The 27,247-nt window shown below is 37.1% G+C and overlaps 1 protein-coding gene across 1 annotated transcript in view; it reads right to left on the reverse strand.

Annotated features, from left to right (window-relative positions):
• TENM3 (teneurin transmembrane protein 3) overlaps nucleotides 1-27,247 on the reverse strand; it is a 1,412,274-nt gene that overhangs the window by 860,152 nt on the left and 524,875 nt on the right. Inside the window, exon 5 of the mRNA XM_042468494.1 lies at nucleotides 4,056-4,203. The gene's annotated coding sequence lies outside the window, so the exon portion shown is untranslated. The remainder of the gene's footprint in view (nucleotides 1-4,055; nucleotides 4,204-27,247) is intronic.

Here is a 27,247-nt window from a genome sequence, read left to right on the forward strand (position 1 = left end):
TCTATCTATCTATCTATCTATCTATCTATCTATCTATCTATCTATCTATCTATCATCTATCTATCTATCTATCTTCTATGTATGTGTATCTCCTCTAGTTTTTGGATGTTGTGATATGGTGTGATACTGGAAACTGTAATTAGCAGAAAGCTAGAGAACCCATGATATGTTCCTTTTATATATAGCCATGGCAAATCCTTCTAAAAGAAAGGATTGTGGGTGGAGAAATTATCACAAATGAGCTATAAGAGGTAAAATAAGAGGAGATTTCCAAGTTATTTACTTTTAAACCACATATATAATAATGACAGGAAAATGCATGCTTGAAAACCAGGAGAGAGGAAAAAAAACCCCAGCAGCTATAAGGATGAGGCTATAGGAAGGATTTATGTTGAGAAGTACAAAGATGGTGTGTTAAGAGGAATACTTGATCCATCTGCTGCTTAGCATGTATATTCTCATGAAAGTAAAAATCAAAGTATATTTATAACAAAATATTTATTCTGCATCTCCAGAACAAATCAGACCATGGTCCACTCCTTCAGTTACAGCTACAGTATCTGTTCCCACCTTCCTCTGCAACTTGTCCTGTGAATCAAATGGCTATCCTCTCAGGAGTTTTCTGTGGTATTTTCATAGATCTGTAGTTTTTTACCATCAGTGGAAGGCTGATGCAGTGATGACCAACAACAACAACAACACTAAAATATAAAAAAATAGTGATCTGATGGAAATACTACTGGAAGTGCACAGCGAAATGTTCAGTTGTTGTTGGTTTTGTACTGAACCATAAATGTACATGTCCACTTCACTTGCCATCCCTTTCCATTCCATACAGCAATCCTGTAAGGTAGGTTTGTTGAAAAACAGTGGTGCACTATAGTCACATAGTTAACTCCGTGACTATGTAAAGATGTGAACTCAGATTGCAGTCTTCCAAGTCGACCACTTTAAACATTGCTTTATACTGGTTATCACAGATCAGTTGTAATTGTCAACAATAGTATGAAGTTAGAAACATAGTGGGAGGAAAAAACACAAAAATTGAACATGTCTAATTTGCAGAGTTAAAATGCAAATTAGACTAATGCACAGATTTGAAGAAGTGCAATGACCTCTGTAAAACAACAACAACAATAACAACACATAGTGACTTAAAGGTCCATGGGTTTGTACAGAAAAGCAGGAAAAGGTGATGGGCAAAAAGACTGAAAATATTAAATCCTACTCAGCCATCATCAAGGAAGCAAGACAATTCACCCTTCTTTGTTTTGAACTTAGACCAGTTTAAAAGTTGCATCAAAATGGAGAACCCCATTGAAATTCAGATGCTGCTTTCAAGCTTCCTCTTGAATAAACAATCTAGAAGGTGTATGTATAAAGATACAAGGTATAAAGGAACGGAAATAAAAGGCCGTAATAAGAAAGAGGTTGAATAGAAGCCAAATATGCAATAGTGCTGACAGCGAACATTCAAAGAATCTTAAACATTAAATTGAACTAGGTTTATTTGCTATTTGGATTTCTCACTTTATTATAATTTGGTCTTGTATTACATTATTTTATCCTATTTAAACGATAACTTAATAATTAACAGAGAGTGCTTGCAGCTTATTCTGGGCCTTAGAAAAAGGAAAACTATTCCAAATTACTTTAGAAACTTGTTACATCATCAGATTTAACATAGGCAGGGGTTTATTTTCACATTAAATTAACTTATAATTCAAAAGCATTGCACTTATTGGTCTTTGTAATCCCTAACTCTGTGCATTCAGCTAGATGGATGAATATGGAAAAAAGCATCAACAGCTTTAGGGTGTGAAGGAAAAGTAACAGATAATGAAAACTAGAATTAAATTCATGGGCTCCATTTGTTTCCTCTGCATGTTTAATAGAGCCTCCTATTGTTAAAGACTCTGTAAGTAATCATTGATTTTTAAACTGTTTAAAATTAAAGTAGAATTCTGTGGTTAAAATAATATTATAAGTTGTACATACATACAAATAAATATGTGACTAACAGTTAGTTTCTGTCATAATGTGTGCAAGCAGCCACTAATGTATCTTGCTGCTCTGGCAGTTTTGTATTTGTCCCTCCTGTGTTCTGGTATAATCTTTAGAGATAAGCAAAGAACATAATGCATATATGATTGTGGATATCCCATTGCTAACCAACTATTTGTGATTATTGATACTGGCATTGCTACCAATGCATGGAGATCCCACCACTGGACACCACCAACTGTGGAAGATAAGTGGTTCAGTATAGGGTACAATGCCAATATTATTATCATCCCAACCGTTTATGGCTAATTTGTTGTTGTTCATTCAGCCTCCTTTAGTAAATATCTCTTATTTCAATTCTGTTGCACCATGAAATATGAATTTTCTTTCTTCCAGTTGCTGGGCTTATGAATAGGAGAAAACAATACATTACCCAAAATTCAACTACAGTATATCTTTCTATAACCAACAGAATGAGGACTTTCTTCCCATCCCCTAATGTTACAGCACCCAGTTACAACAAAACACTTTCAGAGCATTTCTCAGCTTCCAGAATTGGTTTTTGGTAGGGATGCACATGTTTCTCAGTCTCAAGCTTCTCTCATTTCATCCTAGTCCTTCTCTCATATTATATTGTGAGGCTTTCTATTTTCTTTACACACTGGATTCTGTAGTATTTCAAATACATTTTCCTAATTTGTGCATTTTATTTGCCCAGTTTACTTCATTTAAACAATATTTCCCTATTGACTACACTGTTATTGACAAAATACACTGTTAGAAATAAAACAAACATTTTCCGGCAAGAAGCTTCATTTTATTGGAAAGTACAATTCCAATCCTATTCATTTCAAAGAAGTTTTAAGAAACCAACAACAACAACAACAACAACAGCAGCAGCAGCAAAAACTATGGAATGTTCCCAATCCCAATTCAGCAAATCGGAATTTACTACCTTTTCAGTCTTTCCATCTCTATATAAGGATGAACCATATCTTGTATGCCACAGGGTCATACACCATAAGCCACAAACTGACACTTTTAACTCCTTTTTGGCAGTTTGTCATCCCACTGTTTAAACATTATAACATTATAACCTTCTACAGCCCAAGCCTCTAGTAAAATATAGAGTGCAATCTTACTTTACAATTTAACTGAGGTGGGGAAGTCACCAAGAGTTGTAGAGCTGTACTGCCTTTCTGCAGGACTCAGGAGGCACATCATTGCCATGATCTGCACCCCCTTCCTTGTATTATTATTTTTAAAATTAGGACTCAAAACCCTCTTATACAAACACACACTGAAGGAACAAAAATTAGGACTCACAATTCTCTCTGTCACACACACAAAGGCAATTTCATTGTTTGTGCTTCATCCAAGCTATTCCAGAACCCAGTGTGAGCTGAATTTAACAAGGAAGTGAACAAATCTCAATTTCTAAAATAGGCCTAAAATAGATAATTTGTATAATGAGTGTGTGTTTAGTATTTTTAAATAGAAACACATTTATTTATTTGTTTGTTTGTTTAAAAATGTGGTTCTGGAGGACCATACTTTTGTCACTCCTGAATTAAGCCTTCACCTCACAGTTATTTGGTACAAGACATATCACAGTATGCCATTGCATCCTGGCACCTATCTCTACTGTCAACCTTTCTTATCTTCAGAGTGGACCAATGAATTGGGCATCTGAAATGTACTTGAAACATCATGCAGTTTCATAAGGTACAAGAAGTAATTGAAATCCTTTGGATGCACCGAGGACTTTAAAGGACAAAGTCACCAATTTGTACTGGGGTCAGAAATGTATTGTTAATCCATGCACCTAGTTCAGAATGTTTAGGATTTCCACTGAAATCACCTGCACAAAATGTGCACAAAATGAGCATAACCTCTTATTCATTTCTTCACTGTTGAAGCCTACTAATCCCTTTAAAATAGATGTTTTTTTAAAGACATTCCAAAGACAGTCACACAGTATGATTACATTTTCAAGAAGTCACTTGAATTAAATATTTGGCTGTGGAAAAAACATAAAGATAAACACATACCTCTTCATTCATGAGAAATTATGGATAAAAATATTCATCAGATTAGTGGAGGAGCATCGTGAGTTATGGCATCACTAGACAGAGGGATCTGAAGATGCCTTGGTATTGTCTCACCCCAAGCTTTTTCCTTGGCCCCGAAAGTATGAAGCTGAAAGGGTTAAAAAGAGACCAGTGTTAACTTTTTATTTCTAAGCCAAACTTTTTTTTTAGACATGTCACACACTGTCATATTCATCAAGGATTAACTGCATGACAAATTTGAACTTTTAACACCATGCCACGGTGAAGTTGTGGGAGAGCAAGAAAAGGTCACAGTGCTTTTAGAAAATTGCAACATGTAAATTTTTCAAAGCATCATGGCGCTAAAAGATATTCCTTATTTCTCTCACAGCTTCCAACACAATTCAGATAGAAATAGAAGGAAGACTAAATGAAAGAAAAAAGTTAAGTACAATCAGGGAAGAATGTTCACTTTTTTTTTTCAAAGAGAGCTTCATAGTACAGTGAAATAGGAGGAACAATGATGGCCAAGAATCCATACTGAAAAAAAATTGCCAGGGATATTGCATCCTTGATTTTTTTAAAAAAAATTCTTGCCTCAAAAGCAAAGAACCTTTAAAAAAAATTCAGTCATCCCTCCATATTTGTGGGCCACACATTTACGGATCTGATTATTTGTGGATTACTGTATTTGTCCCTACCTCCACTGCTGCCCTATACACAACTGAAAAAAATATGTTCTCGCTAGACATTTCTAGGTCCACAGAATCGTTCTGGTCGGCTTAGAAATGCCTAGAGAAGTGTTCTCTTTAGGCATTTCTAGGTCTACCACTGTGATTCTATGGACCTAGAGATGCTTAGAGAGAATATGTTTTTCCCCCCTTTAAGTGAGAACACTTCCCTAGACATTTCTACTATGGTCAACTTCTAGTTGAAAGCTGACTATACAATAATGGAGAACCTAGAAACACCCAGAGAAGTATTCTCACAGATAATCATAGAATCATAGACTTGGAAGAGACCACAAGGGTCATCCAGTCCAAACCCTGCCATGCAGGAACTCTCACTCAAAGCATCCCCAACAGATGGCCATCCAATAAAATAGTTCCCTATAGTTTCCTGTTTTTCCACTTTTGAGGGGAACCTGTACCTCTAATCCCTTCAAAAGGTAAGGGCTGACTGTATAGTAAATTGTGAGCAACAGTCTACATAAAACTGGAATAGAAAGTAATGTAACATAACCTGTCAGACTACCATTTAGATGCACTATTAATTATCAATATGTATGTAACCCAGTTCCTCTTGCATTTCCACAGTGCAAGCTTCACTCAAAAAAGTTGAAATTTAGAACTAGAATGTACTTGATAGACAATACACCTGTGATTTCCTCTTTCTGAGTTCCTTCAAACTTAAAATAGCATGCAATATGTACATTTGTAATACAAATAATATATCTAATTGTTGGTGATTTTACTGTTTTATATGATTTTATATCGTACAAATAAAAGCATCAGGAAGAATGCTGTACCAAGAACACGAAACGAAAAACATTAGTAAGAATAGGTTGTTATTGTTGTTTTGTGTCTGGAATTGGTTTCCAATTTATGACCCTATCATGGGGTTTTCTTTGCAAGATTTGTTAATAATAATAATAATAATAATAATAATAATAATAAGGTTTATTTGTATACCGCCCTTCTAAAAACTTAATCAAGGCGGTTTACAACAGATTCACATAACAATAACTTAACAATGCATATCTCAGTACAACAAATATCAATACAAATCTCAATACATCACAATAGCAATAGCATATAGCAATACATTTCAATACAGTAAACATCAATACAAATCTCAGTACATAACAATAACAATGTTTGCCATCCTCTGAGGCTGAGAGAGTGTGACTTCCTTTTAGTCAGGAATGTATCTTTGTAGCCTCTGATGCTATCATTACATTTAGTAGCAGGGAGCTGCACCCAACAGAGATATTTTTTGATGGAAAGAGGGGAATGGCTGAAAAGAGTGGGTTGGGCTCAATGAATATTAAGAGTCATGGTGGGTATTTCTCTCAAGTCCATCAAAGAAAACAAAAATATTATAACCACAGATGGTTTGCATAACTTTAAAGTGGATGAAGAATACATTTAAATAGTTGAAAGATTTACTACACCTTGGGTCATCCATTGATCAAAATGAAGGCTGTAGTTAAGAAATTAGAAGAAGATTAAGGGATGCAACAGACTGCCCCAAAGGGCCATATTGGGACCTTAAAAGGAAATTGGTTTGGAATAATACTTTCTTATTTGAAGCAAGTTTCACAATGATATGCCTGACGAACTTGCAGTGTGTGTCACAAATGGTATAAAACAAGTTACAATGTTTGAAACGTAGAAAAAAGTAAGGGGAGATATGACAGAGTTGTATAAAATTATGCATGGTGTGAAGAAAATGCACAAGGAGAAGATTCCCCCCCCCCTTTTTCATAGTACTAAAACCTGGGGAAGCCGAATGGGCAAAATATTTCTTCACATAGTGTCAAACTGTAGAATTCACTGCTACAAAATGTAGTGATGGTTCCCAACTCTGATACTTTTAAAAGAAGATCAGATAAATTCATGGAGGTCAGGATCCTCTGTGGCTACTCATCAAAATGGCTATCCATCACCTCCTGTATCAGAGGAAGTTGTCTCTTTATATTAGTTCTTGGGGAATATGAGAGGAGGGTGCATATGTGATCATGTTCTGTCCATACAGGGTTTGCTGTACAAACAGAACGCTATACTTAGATAAACCTCAATACGATCTAGTTTGTCTTATGTTCTTTTGATATAGGATGAAGAGATGTGTGGTAAATAGGAAGTCTATTGCATAGTGTCACTCTCTGACTGCCACACTTACTTTATGCTGCTGATAGTCTCTAGCATAAAGGCCTGTATATAAACTGTATTATAAAATACAATAGAATTAGGCTAATGCTGGCACATCTGTAACAGGCCCAACATGTTGCATTTGAAAATCATAAAAGGCAGTGAAAAACCATAAAAAAACATGAAGAATTATATCAGGCCTCTTGAACTTGTAGCACACCTAGTTAAACAAAGCCCACTAGCCATGTATTTTGATGTGCTTGACAATCCATGAGTTTTTGCAGCCCTAAGCAGGGAACAAAAATGGAAGGTTTATTGAGCCTATGACAAGTCACAGTACATACCTGACAGGCTGTGTTCAGCTTGGTGGCTCACAGGTTTTACAAGTCAGAAAAATAGCACGTTTAAATCAGAATACGGACTTGGATTATATTTCTGTTTTACATTTTAGCATTTTCCATCTGTGGCTAAAGAAATTTTCTTCCTCTGGAGAATTGGCTCATTTCCAGACAATGATTTCCTGCAGAACTGGGTGTTTTATGTAACTGAGAATCTCTGTGTTCATGAGCAATATTTTCAATGAGGATATTGGTTTTGTTCTTTAATGTCGTTCCTTTGAACAGAGTTTTAAGATTCTCACCATGCCCTAAAAAGTGCTGTAAATGGCATATAGCACAGGTTCTGTTCACAAGAGATTTATGAAAACATATAATTTCAAACATAAAATATTACAGATGTTAATCAAGTTATGTTTCACAATGACACGTACAATATAAAACCCTTAGACTGCAATCCTACATATATTTGCTCTGAAGTTACACAGCCAGGGGACAACTAGGGAGAAAACAGAACAATGAAATCCAAATGGAATCATTTGATCAGATGAAGTGGAAGTAATATAGGGTCTGAAGAAGGAACGCCCACAGAATCTTTTGGGCAGGCAAATGGAATTGCCAGGCATCAAAACATTTACAGATATTTCAAAAAAATGTTTTGCTAGTTTTGTAATCTTGGTATAGAGAGCTTCCTGAGCCAGACAGGTGAGATTAAAATGTCTCTAATCCATCTTTGCCTTTTGATTGAATTAACTCATCCCCTTTTTGTTCTGCTCACTTTCTTTTTCCCATTGAAAATGCTTTCCTGGCCAAGCTTGATGCATGCATGTGCGCACCAACATATACTCATCTAGATGAGAACACTGTGCTACAATTGTAATGCTGCTTATTAAGGAGTGGAGTCCTGATGAACACAACTCAGTCCCTAAGCAATCTCAGTGATATAGCTATGAGAAACACCATCTCTCTCACCAAAATAGATTAAGAAAAGCCTAATCCTACCATTCCTCTGTTAATTAAGCTTTGTTCTCCTATTTCTTCGAGACATGCACATCTGAAAGAACTGTAGTCTCTTCCTCAATGCTTTAAAATTGCTGTCTCATGTAACTAACACTAGGATCCATCCCTTCCTTTAACTGAATTCCGCTACCAAAGTGCCAGGGGTTAGGCACTTAACAGAGAGCTTCTCGTCAGTGTAGTCCACAGATGGTTTAGCGAAATTTGGGTTTAAATTTTAGCTGTCAATTGGTCTCATCTCATCTCACCTCACCCCAAAACTGCACATCTCCTTTACTGATGCATCTTCAGAACTGTTTATACAAGAATATGTCCACAAACACATGAAACATATATGTCTACAAAACAAACAAACAAAAACACAACACAACACACAAACACACATAATCCATTGGCAGGAAGAAAATGTCAAATTAGACTGCATGACAGATTTGTCCTGCTCTAACTTTAACTACATTGGAACCGAGTTGATCAGAAATGAGCCTGAATAAGGGGCAAAGAAGATGGGCATGAAGGACCTCACCCCAGTGACTTCACAGCCCACTCTCAAAGTGGGCTGCAGTACCAAAGCTGGCCACCAGCAGGAGCGGTTTTTCTTCACTCCTTTCTTTGGCAGCTCTGGGCCACCTCTGGCAGTCTCAGAGCAGCTTCCCACCACTCTGGGGGCATGCATCATATGAATGCCCCTTTTGGCCCATCTGTTTCAGGCCTTGTTTATTGCAAATCCATTTTAAAAAACTCATTATGCAAGTGGGTACTTCAAACAGAGTGTGGCTAGGAATTGTGTTGTTCCAACAAGTTACTAGAGTTCTGGCACTGCCTTACTATGCTGAGCCCTCACCCAGAATTCTCAGGTGAAAATTGCCCTCTGTGGGACGATTGGGGAACAGAAAAGGGACTTCCGGCAGTATTGGCGGCATTCCAGCATGTGGTAACATGCGTCCTTTCCCTTCCCACTCCGTTTTGTGCAATGAGGTTCCGTGCGATGAGGTCCAGTGTTTGAATTGCCAATCAATCATGGAAATCCACTGGGTGGCCTTTGGCAAGTCACTCTGGCCTGAAACAGATGGTCTAAAAAAGCAGCTTCCAGCCACTTTGGGAGCATGGTGTTCAGATGATGCACGTCCCTAAAGTGGATGGAAGCTGCTCCGAAGCTGTTCTGAGGTGGCAGGAGCCAGACTGTTCATGAGAGGACTTAAATCTGCTCCTGCCAGTGGCCCATTTGGGACTGTGGCAGCAGTCCACTTTGGGAACTGGCTGTCCGATCCAGCATGATCGGTGCTGGAGTGGCCGGGGGCCGTTCCTTCTGAACCATCTGCTTCAGCCCTCTCTCTCAGTATCATAGAAAGAAAAAAGGCAAATCTCCTCTAAGCAAATATTACAGAGCAAATCCCATGATAGGTTTGCCTTATGTTTGCCATGAGTTGGAAATGACTTGAGGGTACACAACAACAATAAAATTATGTACTAGTTAATCTTTCATTGATATAGTCTTTGACCACATCCTCCCTAGTGTTTCCCATCAAGAGTGATGATTATGATCGCACTAAATTTGTAGAACCTTGTTTTTTGTTTTTTAAAAAGGATAATAACAAGTTTGACTAAAGATAAATAGCCAAGTCCCTAACAGGATGCCAGCTGAACATGATTCGTGTTATAAGTGTACATTTCAATACAGGCAGCTATTTTCTTTATTTATTGAACTGATATACTGTCTTTCTCTCAAAAATGATATTCAGGGCAGTTTGCAAAAGATTAATTAAGGAGGAACAGAAAAAAACACAAAACATTGCAACATTAAAACATAACTAAACAAATTATAATATTATAATATTAAAGCATACAGCCAGCATGGTGTAGTGGTTTGACAAAGATTCCAGGAAAGAAGGGTTTGAATCCCCATTCAGACATGGAAACGGGGTGATCTTGGGCAAGTGACACTCTTTCAGTCTTAGAGGAAGACAACAGCAAATCTCCAAAATGTTGCTAACAAACAAAGAAAAAACAAACAAAACATACACACTCAAACCCTGTTATATTGTCACTCTAAATTGGAATTAACTTTAAGAGCTAAAACAACAATATTTGAATGAAAAATAGTTGACATGCACATAGAATCATAGAATCATAGAGTTGGAAGAGACCACTAGGGCCATCCAGTCCAACCCCCTGCCATGCAGGAAATCCAAATCAAAGCATCCCTGACAGATGGCCATCCAGCCTCTGTTTAAAGACCTCCAAGGAAGGAGACTCTATCACCCTCCGAGGGAGTGCATTCCATTGTCGAACAGCCCTATAGAAAATATATTCCTTCATATCATCCATATGACCACATCAAGATTATTTATAATATAATCAATTAACATGCAGGCATTTAAGCTATTATGGCAAATGGTGGTCGAATTGAGAAACTAATGTTAGATCTTTCCCCCTACAGGGAACAGAATTTAGGAAGAATGGAATGAAGGGAATGCACTCATGCTTAAATCAAAACAGCTTTTGCTGCCTGCTAAGTACAAATTCTCTTAGTATCAAGGAGTTAGGTACCAATCTCTGGACAAAAAATGTGATTTATGAAAAAACTGAAAATAGAATTGATGGTAGAATTAGAAAGGATATGGAAAGCTTTTGGGTCAACTTCATTTCTTTTTTATACTTATATTGTTAATAAACATGGAAACAAGTCTTAATATGTTATGAATAATTTCTTATATATTCCCCTTCCCCTGATGCCCCAATTATTAGATACATAACACAATTGATTTATGATCAGTGATGGGTCTCATGTTTCCTTTTCAACATAACTGACAATCTGTACAACAGAAGCTGAATTCTGCAGAGGCATTGGCTGAGAAAGCTCACAACTGTCTAGAATTGAATGTGCAATCTAATTCTGTTGAAGAGTGATCAATTCATAGACAGAACATCTGCTTGTCTCGTTCTTTTCAAATTCAAATATATATTCTGCTATTTCTCTGTCTTTATCATTGAGATCTGTGACATATTTTTGGCACTGTGGCCATACTTCAGTGGTTTTTTTTAAAAGTATTTTTAAATGTCTGTTGCTCTTATAAAATACTTATGGAATTGATCTTCTGCACAGATTTTCCCCATACACTGTTTCCTAACCTGAACTATCTCAACTGAGCACAAAGCATCCAAGTCAACCTTCTGCAATAAGTCACTGAAGGGTTGCAGTTGCCAAGAGCAATACTTCAGAAACCACTGAAGACAGACTAATACACACAGTTTTATTGGAAGCATTAAACCAGTAGCATCAGCAAAGATTCTAGGGCTAAGAGAACTCACAAATATTCTCTCCAGGCCTAAAGAAATGTCTTCAAAGGTCTGGCAGAAAACTATAAAGCATGCATCTGTTTAATTCCAAGACATGATTTTCTCAGTTTGAAATTTCAAATTGGTTTTAATGTCTCTTTGTCTTGTTTTCAAAAGATTTAAATGCTTCTCACAAAGCATTTTACTGCAGAGCACAGTGCTATATCTTTGGATAATACCACATACTGGAGTAAAGGGCCCTCTAAGAAAAGAGCCACATAACTATTGTTGCTGGTATTTTCCAAGTTAGTCAGCCTCTTAGCAGAGGACAATTATTACTCCAAGCTAAGAAGTCTAAAAGTATCTGAAATGGCATTTGAGACACCTAAAAGAAATGTATGTAACTATTTTTATGTATATCATCTGCTTAATCTAAATGGGAATTGAAAGATTTCCTATTTGATGCAAGATTGAAGGCATGTAAAAAAACAACAACAACCCAGAGAATCCATAATAGTCAAGAATATAAGCAAGGAAAGTGAAAGCTTGACAAATGGTAACAAAACATTGAAACTTCATATTAAGATGCAACCAACAATCCTGCAAGGAAGGACTCTGAGCTCTTTCTTTTGTTCTTTCTTTTTTGGTCAACAACTCACTACACATCCCCTGGTTAAAAGGGCGAAAAGTCCTTCAGAATAAGCTCAATACTTCTAGGCTGATAATTTGAGGAGAATATCTGTTATCTAACTTGTCAGATGCCACTTGGGTAGAGATGTGTTCAGTTCACTGGACACTATTTTGCATCATCCATGTGGCCTGGAATGTAGGCATTATGTGCGGTGGAACAACTGTCATTTCTCACACACATATATACATGATTATTCAGAATATTCAGAAAAGTTCCCTTTTTTTCTATTTGGCAGGCTGGGTGGGGAAAGAAATTATCAGAAATCTTAGAAAAAAGATCCATTGCATGGATTTGGAAAAGGGCAGAATGTCTTAGTTCTGCCGGCTTCTTCATAATGGTAAAGACAGGTGAACTGGGATATAGATGTTCTAAAGGTGAAAGGGCATAGGGAGGTTTATTTTTTGGACTAAAACTCCCCCAGCCATCATGTCAACCTAAGAAGTTTATTGCAATTACCCTAGAAAAGGGAGTTCTGGGAACAGGAGGCGGTGGGGAATGCTGTATATCGCACAGCGGGAATGCCGCCTCTGTCGCCGAGCGTTCCCCTTCCGTTCTGGGAGCATTCCTCAGGGCCTATTTTCAGGAACGCTTTCTCAAGCATTCTTGAAAATCAGCCCTCTAGAACAGAGCGGAAGGCTCCCAGAACGGAAGGGGAACGCGCCACAGCGGCATTCTTGCTCTGCAATATACAGTGTTCCCCGCCGCCTCCTGTTCCAGGAATGGCCCCTTTAAGAACGCTCAGGGGCCATTCTAAGGTAAGTGCAATAAACTCCTAAATTACATTTAGAGCAGAAAATATGAACAGAAAATCCTGATTCTCTGTATTTGTTTTCTATTTCTTTCTGTTGACACTAAAATTTCTCTCAAAACTGAAAATAAAAGTAAATGTATTGGTTTCTTAGAATATGAAGAAAAGTGAAGAAAATGTCAATATTATAAAATGTATTTTTATTTTTAGGCGAAGTAGGTAAACCTTGGAGGGATTTGTGATCCCTCAGGAGCCAAAGGATTTGCATGAAATGAAATCTGAAGCAGAGATAGGCGCGTCACAGACGCGCCGAAGGGGCATGCTAGGGTTAGGAAGGGGCGTGTTAGGGTTGAGGAGGGGCATCACTTCCTGATGCCCCTCAACCATAGTACGGACCGAGTCCATACAAAATGGCAGTGCTTGTCCACACGGGGGTGGAAGTCACACCGTGAGCGCGTGACTAGAACCTCACGGCACCACTTCTGGGGCCCAGAAAGAAGCGCCATTTCGAGGCTTCTTTCTGGCTGTGTCGGGGAACTGAGCGGTTTGGCCGCTGAGGTTTCCAGACACAAAAACCAGAGGCGGTGGCAGAGCGCCCTTCTTGGGCTCTCTGTAACGCGCCGTAGAGTGCCCTGTTCAGGGGAAACATCTGAGTAAAGTCAAGGAAAACTGAGTTTTGATCAAACTGACACAATTTATATGTAGGTTATACACACATTCCATTTGTAAGTATATATCTGATACACAGTCCTCCTATGAAAACCTATGAATTTTTTAAAAAAAATTCCTTATAGATAATGCAATTGTATTTATTTTATTGTTTTTCTCCTAAAAATTCATGGACATTTATAACTCTCTCTCTCTCTCTGTGTGTGTGTGTGTGTGTGTGTGTGTGTATATATATATATACTTTTATATAATATTTTAATATAATTTTTTCTGCTAGTAAAATCATGAACATTCGTTTCACACATCTAGATTTAAAAGAACTGAAATTTTTAAAATGAAACTCTATAAGGAACTGTTAGGAACATATAAACACACATACAAATGAGAGCTCAGAGTTATGCCTCAGGTTGAATGTTTGCTTTTAAACAGGAATGGCTACTACAAATAGGCTTTAAATCTGTTCAGACTCATCAGGATGTCCCTTGTCCAATGGAAGTGGTCTATTAACTGCCCAGTTTGCATAAATATTGCAAAGCTAAACTTTATTTGCCAGAGGACCATATTAATCAAGATTTTCAGAACTACAATTACTCTTTTGACCCCTTCACGCTCTTGTACAACATTGCGACAGCATTTGTTCTGAAACATTAGAAGAGAGTATACTCAAGAAACATTATTTTATCAGAAAACAATTATTCTGAGTAACATTTGTTCAATTCTAATTGGTTGACACTCCTTTTTTAAATCATGTTTTTCTGACATTTTCTGTCTGTACTTTTGGAGCACTTGGGTCTAGATCCAAAACTATGCTAGTTGAATGAAAAGCTTTACTAGCATGAATGGACTGGTTTAATGTTTGCGAGTACAGCGGATCTTGAGCTGAGATCAGGTGTTCAATTCAAACCTCACCTTGTAAATATTTTGTTCGCTAGTTAGTTCAGTTTTATTATTATTTTTTGCGATTTCTCCACTGTAGAAAATGCAGAGATCTATAGGATTTCCAAGTATTTACAACTGATCTGGGATCATTTGTAAATTTTGTTTAGAGAAAAACAAAAGGAAAGCCACATTATTGCATATTGAAAAGAAATTTACACTTTTTCTCTTTACAGACGAAAAGAAAAATACTCCCTCAATTGGTGGAACCAGATGTGCACTATTAATGTGAGTAAACTGTGAAGGAGCTTGTCTGCATGCTTGCTGGAACTGCTGTTCTAGTGTAACTGTAACAATAAGGCAAGGAACAAGTGGTGGCGGTGGTGGGTTGAGACACTTGTGCCTTCTCCAAAGCCATACTCTATACATAAGAATATATTACAACACAAAGGACTCCTAATGACTGTATTCTTGAATGAACTGCGGGGAGGTCAAGAAACATAGATATTAGTCACTGAATCCAGGCCTAGATCTGTCTCTGGATCCTAGCTGTGTCTGGGTTTATCTATGTATAGACGTGGGAAAAGTCACTTTTTAAAAAACAAAGTACATTTGAAAATATTTTGCCAGAAAAATGATGAGTTTTCTACCCCTTTCCATTTTGTTCTAGACGTGCTATTTTCTTTATTCCAGGAACAGATTTAGCAGATATTAACAGTATGCCAACTGCAGTGAACTGACAGAACATTGTTGCATGTTTAAAACTTATTTTAAACTTTATTTTGCAAATAGTAATACCAAAAGCAAGCAAAAGCGTAATTAACAGAATAACAGTGTCATAAGGCAATGATGGCAACATAATACGGCAGTTGACAGTTACAGTACTTAACAATTACACTCTTTACATTGTAGGGATGGAGCAAATTTTCAAGAAATGCCATAACTGTGTTTCTGCAGTGTCAGAAAAGAATGAGGGAGATAACCCCGAACTGATCAGAATCTTCACAGTTCATGACTTATTTTGCACAAAATTGCACATTTTATGTATTTTATTTATTTTTGCTCAGAAAGCAGCATTTTGGCAGGAAACATTTTCTGTGCAAAAGCAAACCAAATCAATCTATCAGTCAACTGAACAAAAACACACATGAATTTTCCATAATCTTCAAATGGGAGCCAATGAAAAAAGTCTTTAAAGTCAAGAATTTTAAGTTCCCAGTCTTCTATTTTAAGTGGTTCTTCTGTTTTCCATCCTTTTGCTATACTTAGTTTTGCTGCTGTAACTTAGGGCTGGAACCAATGGCCTAAAGGGGTGGCTTGAAGCTGCTGTTGCTGAAGATGGATTGGAGCCACAGAAAACACATGCTGTGGCCCCAATCCACCTTGAACCTGGCCCAAATAGGAGCAGAAAAGATCTGCTGCTATTTGGGCCAGGAAAGAGGCAACTTTCCCAGCCCCGCCACAGCCCTAGGGTGGATTTAAGATGCTCTGGTGATGTGTGCATCTTGAAGCCACTCATGTCTGGGCTTTCACCCGGCTTCCAGTCAGGTTCCGGACACCTTCGGAGCGTGCACTGTATAAACACCACACTGCCAAGATACCCAGAAGTGGGCTTTAAAGGATTGTCTTTTTTGGCCCTAAGTAAAGCACGATCCTCCAATAGGTCCTCCTGTCTTTTATGAGTACAGAGGTCATATTAAGTAAATAAAGCTCAGGAGAGAAGGCGTATTGTATGTTTAGTTTGTTTTGAATTATTATATGAACTTTGTTCCAAAAATGTTTAATGAATGGGCAGGTACACCACATATGATATAAGGAGCCTGCTTTTTTGTGGCATTTCGAACATCTTTCTTTTCCAATTTTGTAAATTTTATTCAATCTAACTGGCGTATAATACCATCAATGGTCATTTTTAGAAAATTTTCTTTTAAATCTTAAGATGCTGAAAAAAGTTATGTCTTCTTCCAGGTGTTTCCCCAGCAAGAGATATGGGGTATCCCACATCTTGACAACTTCACAATTTTCTAAGACTTTTTCACAATCAGAAGAAAAATGCTTATAATTACTCATTGCTTCTTCAGAGAATGAACTCAGCAAAGAATTACATCCTATTACATTGTGAGAAAAGGTTATACAAGTATGTTTTGGATATTTATACATTAATAGAGGGACTCTATATTTAGGACATTCTGTATTTAGGACATTCTATGGAAGATGACTGGATGGCAGTGTCCAGCTAGCTGGTACAATGGAATATTGGATTTCGTAAATGTGTTTGATTGATCTTCTGTGAAATAGATTTATCTGAGAAAATATTTATTTATTTTATTAAATGTATATCCACCTCTCTGTCTGCTAAGACAGGGAGAGCTCCAGTCTGAATTTTGGAAGAGAATTGATGGGACATGAAAATTGAAGGCTGAATAACAGATGTACCACCTTGCAGATAGCAAAAAGACCATGAAATCACTCAAGTCTGAGCCAATGAAGAGAGAAAAACTCCTGTAGCAAGCATTGGCAGTAGCAAAAGCTTGATGATGATTCATTGCTGGATTAGAAGGAAGACTTCAGGAGTTGCAAAGATACATGGCTTTCTATCATGTATCTTTCTGTCTGACTATCATGCTTTAGAGGTAGCTGAGATGAATTTGAATAGGTTAATTGTTCTCTGTAAGTAAGGAATAAAAAAGGAACTAGAAATAGTATATGGTATTCTACGAAAAAGGAATTCCTTATAAAATAGTTATTGTGTGTGTGTGTGTGTGTGTGTGTGTAGATATAGATAATTTAACCTAGTTTGATTGCTGCACACTATGCCATTGACCAAGGGCACAAACAGGGTGAGTCATGTAGAGCAGAGTGTGATAATAACAATAACAATAACAATAATATATTTATATTCCACTTTTTCACAGGGAATCAAAGCAGATCACAACAGTAAAATGACACAGCATACAGTTAAAATTACAATTAAAAAGAAAGATTCCCAAACCCCAGCCCTCTCCCCAATCGTAAAAGCATAAGTCCAAGCTATAAAATAGGATTAAAAACAGCAGATAGTATAAAACATGACAATACAAGCATAATAAAAAGAAAAGAAAAAACTTGTGGGTGAATTGTGCCGGAGAAGTTATCCTATAGGAGAGAAGAGGCAGGGATGATGATATTGGTACCAATGTCAATATCAATGTTAGGAGCAGTAGAAATAATCACAACAGTAATAGTAATAGTAGTACATTAGGTCAATTTATAGTTGTTTATAGAGTCAGTCCTTCTTATACACGGATTCAAGCATCCATGGTTTGAAAATGTTCCAAAAAAGTATAAATTTCAAATATCAAACCTCGCTTTTCCATTTTTTATAAGGGACACAATTTTGCTATGTCATTATATTTAATGAGGCTTGAGCATACACGGATTTTGTTATACATGGGGGATCGTGGAGCCAAACCCCAGTGTATAACAAGGGGTCACTGTATTGGTGGGTCATTTAATAGAGGAATGGTTTAAATGCAGTGGTCAGTAGTAGGTTTCCTTCGTACTTGAACATCGTTACAATATTAAGGTTTTGAACAGCTTTTTAAATAATTATATTTAGTAAAATAATGAAAGCACTGTGATTATAGTCCTATACATGTCTACTTGGAAAGAAGTCCTACTGAGTTCATTGGGAATTATGTCTGAGTGGACATGTACCGAATTACCCTGTAATGCTATTATGTTATATCCATTCTTAGGTTTCCCACACTGGCTCAATAATTCACAATAATAATTGTTGCAATATTCATAGATAGTCTGGTAATGCAATTTGTTCATTATTAAGCTTGATTCTACCCTCTTCCTGAGGAATTAATTCTTCTGCATACAGTTCAAAGGATAAGATTATAGGATTAACAATTATGTGTGAATATCTGGAATACCTAGAACAAAACATAGTGGTGCAATCTGTTCCCTAGAGATATTCCAGTAAACCCAGCAGGATTGCCACTATTTTAAATTGAGTGATGTGTCACTTGGAGAGTAAAGAATTTATGAATCCAGTTATCCATTTTTCATCTGCAAAGACTATTTGAATTAGTGTTAATGAGCTTCTGATTATGCACTTCTTCTTGACCAATAAATGTACTGAAAGCACATAAATGCTTATTTCAAAAATGCAGCCATTTACTTGCTGATCCATAAGTAAAGTAGATTTTTCTATAATTCTTTTGATTAAATAAAATGACATTTTTATGTTCTGAATTTTGACATTGTATAGCTCATGGGAAATGATATAGAAATGAAGGCAAGCAATATACATTTTTGTGTTGCTGATATGTGTAATAAAATGTTAGGAATAATTAGGAATGGGGATGATTTTCTTAGGTTTTCTGTTTTGATATAAGCTACCAAATTTACTATTCCAGAACACAGTTATCTCTCCCCCCCCCCATCTTTGCACTTTTATAGATTTCTGGTGCAGTGCTTCTAACATGAAAGGCAAACAAACATGCAAATATTTGACATCAGTGTGTACAAATGTAGATATATTTGGATTTTAAAAAATCAGAAATACATACACATTTCTAAACAATTTTAACATCTCCCTCTCCTTAAAAAGAAGAAAAAAAGCTTATGTGGAAAAAGTATGGCATGACCGATGGCTGGAAAAATAATAAGTGGAAAAAATTTTCCCCATAGAATATTTGAGAGATATTTGAGTCCAATATCCTCCACTTAATGGACCAATTACATAGGGTGACCAGAAAAATCTTTTTTCCAGTCCATGACAGTTTCATAATTGTATATTCACAGATCAATTCTGTCATGTTTTTGCATTATATTAACCTGCATTTTTTTTAAAACAACAAGAATAACAATACACATTTTGTTAAGTTATTTGAGAACATTGTTCATCACAAAATTCTAAGAAATGCAAAATACAAATGCTGGAAGATAACTACATTTTAGCCCCTACATAAATCTGGGAGGTCCAGATCAGATCAGAGAAAAAGTTAAGATTTTTACATTCGAGTTAAGGGGAGGAAAGGCTGAATTGGGTGAGGACATTGTGAAAATATTCTGGGCCTGATTCAGCTTTTTGACCCTGCATCATATAAAGAAGGCACAGTAAACCCAGGGCAAATTTGGACTAAATGGCCCATGTAAACAAGCCCTAAGACTGTTTTTTTTTTAATGCATGAACTTTAGTGGATATAAACCCACTTCTTTTGATGCAGTTAATACCAAATCATCCTAGATGTAGATTGCCTTCTTCCAGGTTTCCAGCTACCCCTGCCCCATAGAATCAATCAGGGGGAAAAAGGAAGTCCTTGCCTATTGTTCTGCATTTAATTGAACTGTCAGAATCAACATTTCTTATGCAACCAATTTCTTTAGTTGTATGGATTAGTGACAGCCGTGTCTCCATGTTGTGCTTTCTTCTGAGGAGAAAATGAAAGCATTTTCATTTATAATGGATCCTTTCTATGTAACCCTGTCTTTGCCATTTATGCAGTGTCAGAAACATTCTGTCTCTTGCATCAACATTCTGTTTTCTGTGTACACTTGTATATGATCTTGTCATAGATAACTTTCCATTCTTAAAGCTTCAAGGCATTATTAAGGTGACTTTCCAAATCATCGATGCCATTGTTTGACTGACCCTTGTTGTTCAAATGTTTCTTCACCGCACACAGTAGTGGACTGATACCTGGATTATGCCTAGATATAAGGTTGGCTTTATTACCTTGAAAAAGGCAGTTGTGAAGCTGATCCTAAGGGGAAATTCCCTGTTACATGTGCCTTCAGTCACCTGTCAACTTATTTTGACCCCATGAATTTCATAGGGCTATCTTATGCAAGGAATACTCAGAGGTGACTTTGCCAGTTCCTTCCTCTGAAACACAGCCTATAGCACTTGATATTTGTTGGTTGTCTCCCATCCAAGTACTAACCAGAGCTGGCCTTGCTTAGCTTCCATAATAATAATAATAATAATAATAATAATAATAATAATAATAATAGGATTTATGATCACATGAGGTCTGGTGCCTTTAGGGTTTCAAGGCCCCTTAAATATTCCTTATACCATTGAAGTCCTGTGAATTATCATCTGATTGCCAATATCCCTTTCCTGGCCAAGGTACTTGAGTGGATATAATCCTGCTGATTCTCCCAGGCCTCTTTGTGGCTTTAAAAATTTACAGTGTTCAGGATGTATCTGCGTATGCTAAAAGTACATTCTGTATTCCAGAAGCAAAGGTTCAATACTTACCACAAGAAACTCATATATGACTACTCCGTCTGGTTCCTGAAAGTTTCTTTCAGGTACTTGTAATCATTTGGGATACATACATTTTCAGTTATTTTATTCTTGTATACAGGAATGAATAATTTCAAAAGTTTTCCCACCACTGAGTGAGATTACAGGATGAGCTTTGGAATTATTTTAGGACAGTTTTTCACACTGCAAGACTTTTAGTGAAAAAAATAAATAAAATACCTTTTTGTAAATAAATTTGTTTGGCACACTTTTGTGAAGAAATGTGTTGTTTTCTGCATGAAAACCAATGGGGCTTTTTGGGGGTGGGTGGGGGGGTTGCCCCTCACCACAACTTTTTTTTTGTGCAAATGGTTTTTCAGAAAGAACCAAATTACACCTTCACCCCAATGTCATTGTACACATATTCTCCCCTTTCTTGTCAAGTGTAGGAACATTTGCAACATGGCTATTCATTATTTGAAGAAGCATCTGATGTCTTCTAACGCTGACCCAAATTGAGTTTATTAAGCCTGAATTCTAAGTAAAACAGACAGAAGACAGTGGCATTAACTTTTCAGAAGAAATTCACAGAAATGCATGTTAAGATACTTGTATTTAGTTTTACTTTTCTATTTCATATCATTTCTATTCCTATTTCATATCCAACCTCTGTGGTTGCTGTCCAGAATACATCAAAATATTTCAAATAATTCTTGCCTTGATATGCTTTAGAATTCTGTTTATGGAGGCTTAAATCAAGATATTTAAGGGCAAGCAATCAAACTGAATGTCTGGAACAACTTCAAAGTCATCCAGATGGTGCCTTAGCCCTTGAATATCTGAAAACTGGACAGAAATAAAACCAACTAGCTTTTCTAGAATAATGCCCATATTTATTTAATAGACTAGATAAACATCTCACTTTGGCTAAACCCACCCCCATGTACATTCGTTCATTAAGCACTTGTACACATGTTAAGAACATGTCAATTTGTTCCTGAAGCTTTAGCAATAATCCTGGTATCCCATGATAAAACTGCTGGCTGTCCTCTTAATTGACTTAATGCAACAGTTTATATAATCCCCTGTAGTTTGTTGATCAAGGTTGAAACCTTAACATGAAGCCACTTATTCAGATATGCTAGTCAGAAGTCAGTTTGAATGAATTGTTTCAGAACTTTATCTTTGATTGTATATTATTTTGATTGTGGACTAGATTATTTTTGTTAAAGATTAATAAAAAATGAATCACAAAAAATATGTTTGTCTATTGTGTAATAATAAGGTACAACAATGGGTTATAGATGTATAAAGTATATAAGCTGAGTGGGGATTCCAAATACTGTCATTAATTATCAGTGTACTGTGGTGATATCAATTCTGCTGCATTAACTTTGTGTGCCATGAAGTGATCCTGGCTTTCAGGATGCTTCACCGCTATTCAGTAGAGCAAATGAAGAAGAAGAAACTTCATTAAAGTAATGAAAGTAACAGCCTACTGTTACAATGCAGACTTGGATACATCAATTTTTATGTATTTGTTTACCAACAAGTAAAATGAAATAAACAGAATGTACAGCAAAGAATTAAGGATTTAAAAAGAATGTCTCTCCTGAGACAAACCTAATAACTTTCTCCAAAAGCTCTCATAAATTATTAGCTTTGAAATCACTCAAAGTGTCTGGAACATAGTAGGTGTCACTGATGTACTTGAAGTTCACCTAAGAAACTGCATCATCAAAATGTGCCGACAAAAACTGCCAGCAGCTATGCCACCTTGCAATCAATCAAAGATCTGTTTGAGAGTTATGAAGTGTCTGAAAGCTATAATTTTATCGGCTTCTAGCTGCATATATTTAAAACTTGATATTCTTATGGGTGAAAGAAAAGACTGGAAATATTTGTCTGCTCTGGTTTCCTCCATATCAAACACATATTTACAGAGCATCACTGCTCTCTCTCTCTCTCTCTCTCTATCTATCTATCTATCTATATATTCTTAATGTATATATTGATGTATAAGTCTAGAAATTTTAGTCAAAAAGTTGATCCCAAAAACTTAGGTCGACTTATCCATGAGTCAATGTAAATTCTATATTTTAACTCTTATTCAAAAGGGAACTATCCCCTGGTGAAAGGCAATAGAGCAATTTGCCCTGGAAGCACTGACCTCCTTCTATTCTCTCTTCTATCCAGCCTTTAGTGTGAGCCAAAACAGTTATGCTTGTCATAATTTTGTAGGTTCTTTGGCATTGTTTTTCTTTGCTTCATCATTTAGATCCATTGCTCAATGTCCCAAAGTTTCACCCTCGACTTATGCAAGGGTCATATGAAAATCTATAATTTTGCCTCCCAAACCTTCCCTTGACTTATACATGAGGTCAACTTATGTTTATACCATGTTTATATATGGTATAAACATAAACATAACTAATTTAATTCTATTGGAGAACTTGTTATTCTAGCAGTTTTCTAAGTGTCCAAAGAAAAGATTCCTCATAGTATGAAGTACTACAAATTCTAAGTATCTCTGTAGAAATAGCAATAGCAAGTACATTTCTATACCACTTATCAGTGAACTAGCACTCCTTAAGCAGTTTACAATGTGTAAACTAATTGCCCCAACAAGCTGGGTACTCATTTTACTGATCTACGAGAGGATGGAAGGCTGAGTGGACCTTGGAAAGGATCAAACTTACAATGTTGTGGCTGCAGTACCAGCTTTTAACCACCCCACCACCAGGGCTTTCTACCTCAGACAGACAAAACTTATGCCTCCACTTTTCTTGCAAAAATGGTCATAAATTTGCAGCCTTCTGGAACCATCCATGTCTCCATATGGTAGACATGGCACCATGGGTACATTCTAATTACATTCCTGAACTGCCATTACAGTATGTTTTATGCTATAGTTGTCCATGTCCCCCCTTTGAAACTACTTTTTTTTAGTATGCATGAAAATAGAAAGGAGTTCTTGTATACCGGTGTCAATAAAGCATTGATAGGCAACTGTGTGTTTTCCAAGTATTTGGACTGCACGTTTCATGCTGACCTAGCCATGGTATTTGGGTATGATAGGCATTGCATTCCTAAAAGTCTAAAGGGAGCCAAAATGTTTCCCCCTAACAGTGAAGACATGACTATTTCTACAATGGTCATTTTCGATCTGATAAGAGGAAAACAGTGAAAGCTAACAAAATTACATTGTTAAAAGCAGTATAGATGAAGCTGGCATTCACTGCCTAGTTTTCTAGAAGTACTACTACTCCACTACTTGGAGTCAAAGAAACAGACAACCAACGCCTGTAAAGTGCGCCTGCGTCATACACGGGTGCGCTATATGGGGCTTTCAGCATATGCTGAAAGCTGTGTGACATACAGGAAATGGTGCGCGTGCCCATGGCATGCACATCGTGCACCACCCCATGCACAAGCCCCATTATTTTCAACTTGCCTTATGCCCGGGGGGGGGGGGGTTCCGAAACATAAGGCAAGGGCACACAAGATATGAATCTTGGAGAATTTTCTGGGAATATGAATTCCTGAGCTTGGAGTGCTTAACTTAGGTCTAGATTTAAATCTTTATGAATTCAACTATGGGCCAAAATGAACAGCCAGGATTAGACTTCATGAAGCCATCCCACCTGAAGATGGATTGAGGTTGTGGCAGCCGCAGGCTGAGGCCCCAATCTGCTGCAGTGCCAGCCAAAAAAGGAGAGGTTTTCAACTACCCCTTTTTGGCTGTGGAAAAGCCACCTTTAGTGGCTCTTCTATGGCCCCACGGTGGCTTCCCAGTGTGTTGGGGGCTTGCGGCGTGTAACTGCCATATCTCCAAGATGCCTGAAAGCTGGACCATGTGTGGACGGCTGGAATGGTGGCTTCAGAGCATGCAGCATCAAAACACCGCACTCTGAAACCACCCAGATGGTGCTGCAAAGGGGCGGTCTGTTTCACCTCTAATTTAGTACTATTTTAGACCTGGACTATGTTGTTGTGAGAAGGTATTCACTTTAAACATTTTTATAGCAGACAAAGTCCTTTCCAAGCTGGAGACAGCCATATCACCTGAATTTGTCTGGTTCAAATGTATTTGGTCTGTACAAATATGGAGAAGAGGTAATCCTCTTATACAGGGGAGGGAAGAACTTTAGCTTTAAAAAAAAATGAGAGGCAGAAGAACATAAAACAGGGATGCTTTTCCATTAATTCCAGGGTCTAGCAGTATGACTGTCTATACCTCCTCAAGTGGGAGAAAATACTTACTGTACTCTTCATATTTTGAAAAGGACGGGAATTTAAAGTGTGAAAGTAGACAATCCTGGGCAAGGTGTGGGCAAAGTGCACCCTGTGCACTTTCCCCACATACCTCTCTGTTTCTTTGGCTCACAAACTCCTCGGAGCCTCGCAATGGTCCCTTTTCTTGGACCTCCAAGGATAGTGGTTTAAGTTTTGGAAAATTTAAAACAGAAAAGTGGAAGTGAACATCTGAACACTTTCTGGTTTATGTTCAGTCCTGTGGAAAGTTTGCCCCGAGCCTTCTCAAGTTTCTGCACCAGCCTAGATGGACAAATAAGTGGACTGCTGATAAGGCACATCAACATAGGCTGCTATTCTCTTCTCAAGACAGGTCTTGTACCGGGACATAAGGGCTAAGTCCCTGAAAACCATATATAACCAGGATTGTCCATACCTGTTTCAGGCCTTGTTCATTAGGGATGTAAATATTTGTTCTGTTTTCCCCATATTTTTGAGAGAAAAACATTTCAAAATATTTTACTCAGCTTTCTGAGTAAGCTTACAAATTTTAACACTTTTTAAAAATGGTTTTTATGTTTTAGAACCTTTTGTAAAAATTGTAACCAAGATCCTGCTACAAAGATATATCATGTAACCTATTGTCATGGAAATGTACATGAGTTGTACTATACCAACTCTACTATACGAATTGTGATGTAGCACACCTAAATCTATTGTGCACACTGGTAGGAAATGTGCAACCATATGCAATCAATGTGAAACCACCATGAAATAAATCAGTGCACAATGATACACAGTGTATAACACACCGTGTGTTACAATGTGAACTGGTACCACAGGCATAATTCTGCTTTTACAAACTTCAACAGGATATGGATGTTACACATGAGCCTAAAAAGTACAACTATACATCTAAATGAACATTGTATCTCCACAATTTCTACATCATGAATACTGCATCTTTGTTCCCAATGGGAGCAGGACTTGCATGGAAATAGTGCATATAGTAACTGTGACAAATTTACTATGAACACAATCCAGCAACAGTTAAATAAATTCCTTTTGGTTTTTTAACTCTTGTTGATGGACAAAAATACTGCAAAGGTTAGGAAACGTATAAGGCACCAACAGTATGCCACCCATTGCTCTTTGTGTAAAATAGGTTTTTATGCTAACATTATAAATGGTGTTTAATGCAAAGACAACAAATGAGAAAACAGCCTTGGTTTTTTAAACTCTTGTTGAAGGACAAAAATACTGCAAAGGTTGGAATTTTTTTTTTTTTTTTTTTGGATGAGATGTCATGATATACACATACCCTTTCTTGCTGGAGAGGAGAAATTTGTGAATATGCATTGTATCTCCACAATTTCTACATTATGAATACTGCATCTTTGCTCCGAATGGGAGCAGAACTTGCATGGAAATAGTGCAGATAGTAACTATGACAAATTTTCTATGAACACAATCCAGCAACAGTTAAATAAATTCCTTTTATGAGTAAGGTTAACCATGTGTGTAGGAAGCTGGAAAAGGTGTGAAGGAAGCAGAGGGACACTAAAAAAAAACCCATAAAAAATGCCTGAGACCATCACCATCTCCCTGTGCTTTATCTTTCTAGCATGTCCATTGAAAACAATTCTGTTTTTTTTGCTGTGAACTAGTTTTATATAACTTACTGCCCAGTTAACAACACAGAGAAGCAACTAGCGAGCCATGAAAGGAATATGTTCATGGGTTGGGTCCGCCCCATATAATGGTGAACAAAGTGTCTCATTTCTATGCCAAGTGTAATAAAAAGAAGTGACTGGGATCTTATGCATTGGATTTCTTTTCATTTCCCCCCCTGCCTCCTGCTGCCCCTCCCATATCTCTCATGAATACTGAGTACCAAAGTGCTTCCTGTTCTGAACTATAGGACACATGCTGGGTTCTGCTCTTGAAGTGAGCTCAGCAAGGGCTCGAAGTAGGCACCAGTATGAGCTAATGGAGAAATAATTTAACGTGATCTTGTGTGGTTAAAAAAGAAAGGACCCACACACATAGTGAAATTATATCAGGTTTGCCTTTCTTGTTTCGGTTACTCGCAGCTTGCTAATTTTATCCAGTCCCTTTCAAGGGCTGTTTTTCAGTGGTTTCTAGAACAGCAAAAAAGGGGTTTTTTAAGCCTTAGTTATCATTGCTTGGTCATTTCAATTAACCTCATTTC

Source organism: Sceloporus undulatus, chromosome 5, assembly GCF_019175285.1.
Source record: "Sceloporus undulatus isolate JIND9_A2432 ecotype Alabama chromosome 5, SceUnd_v1.1, whole genome shotgun sequence".
Classification (NCBI taxonomy): domain Eukaryota; kingdom Metazoa; phylum Chordata; class Lepidosauria; order Squamata; family Phrynosomatidae; genus Sceloporus; species Sceloporus undulatus.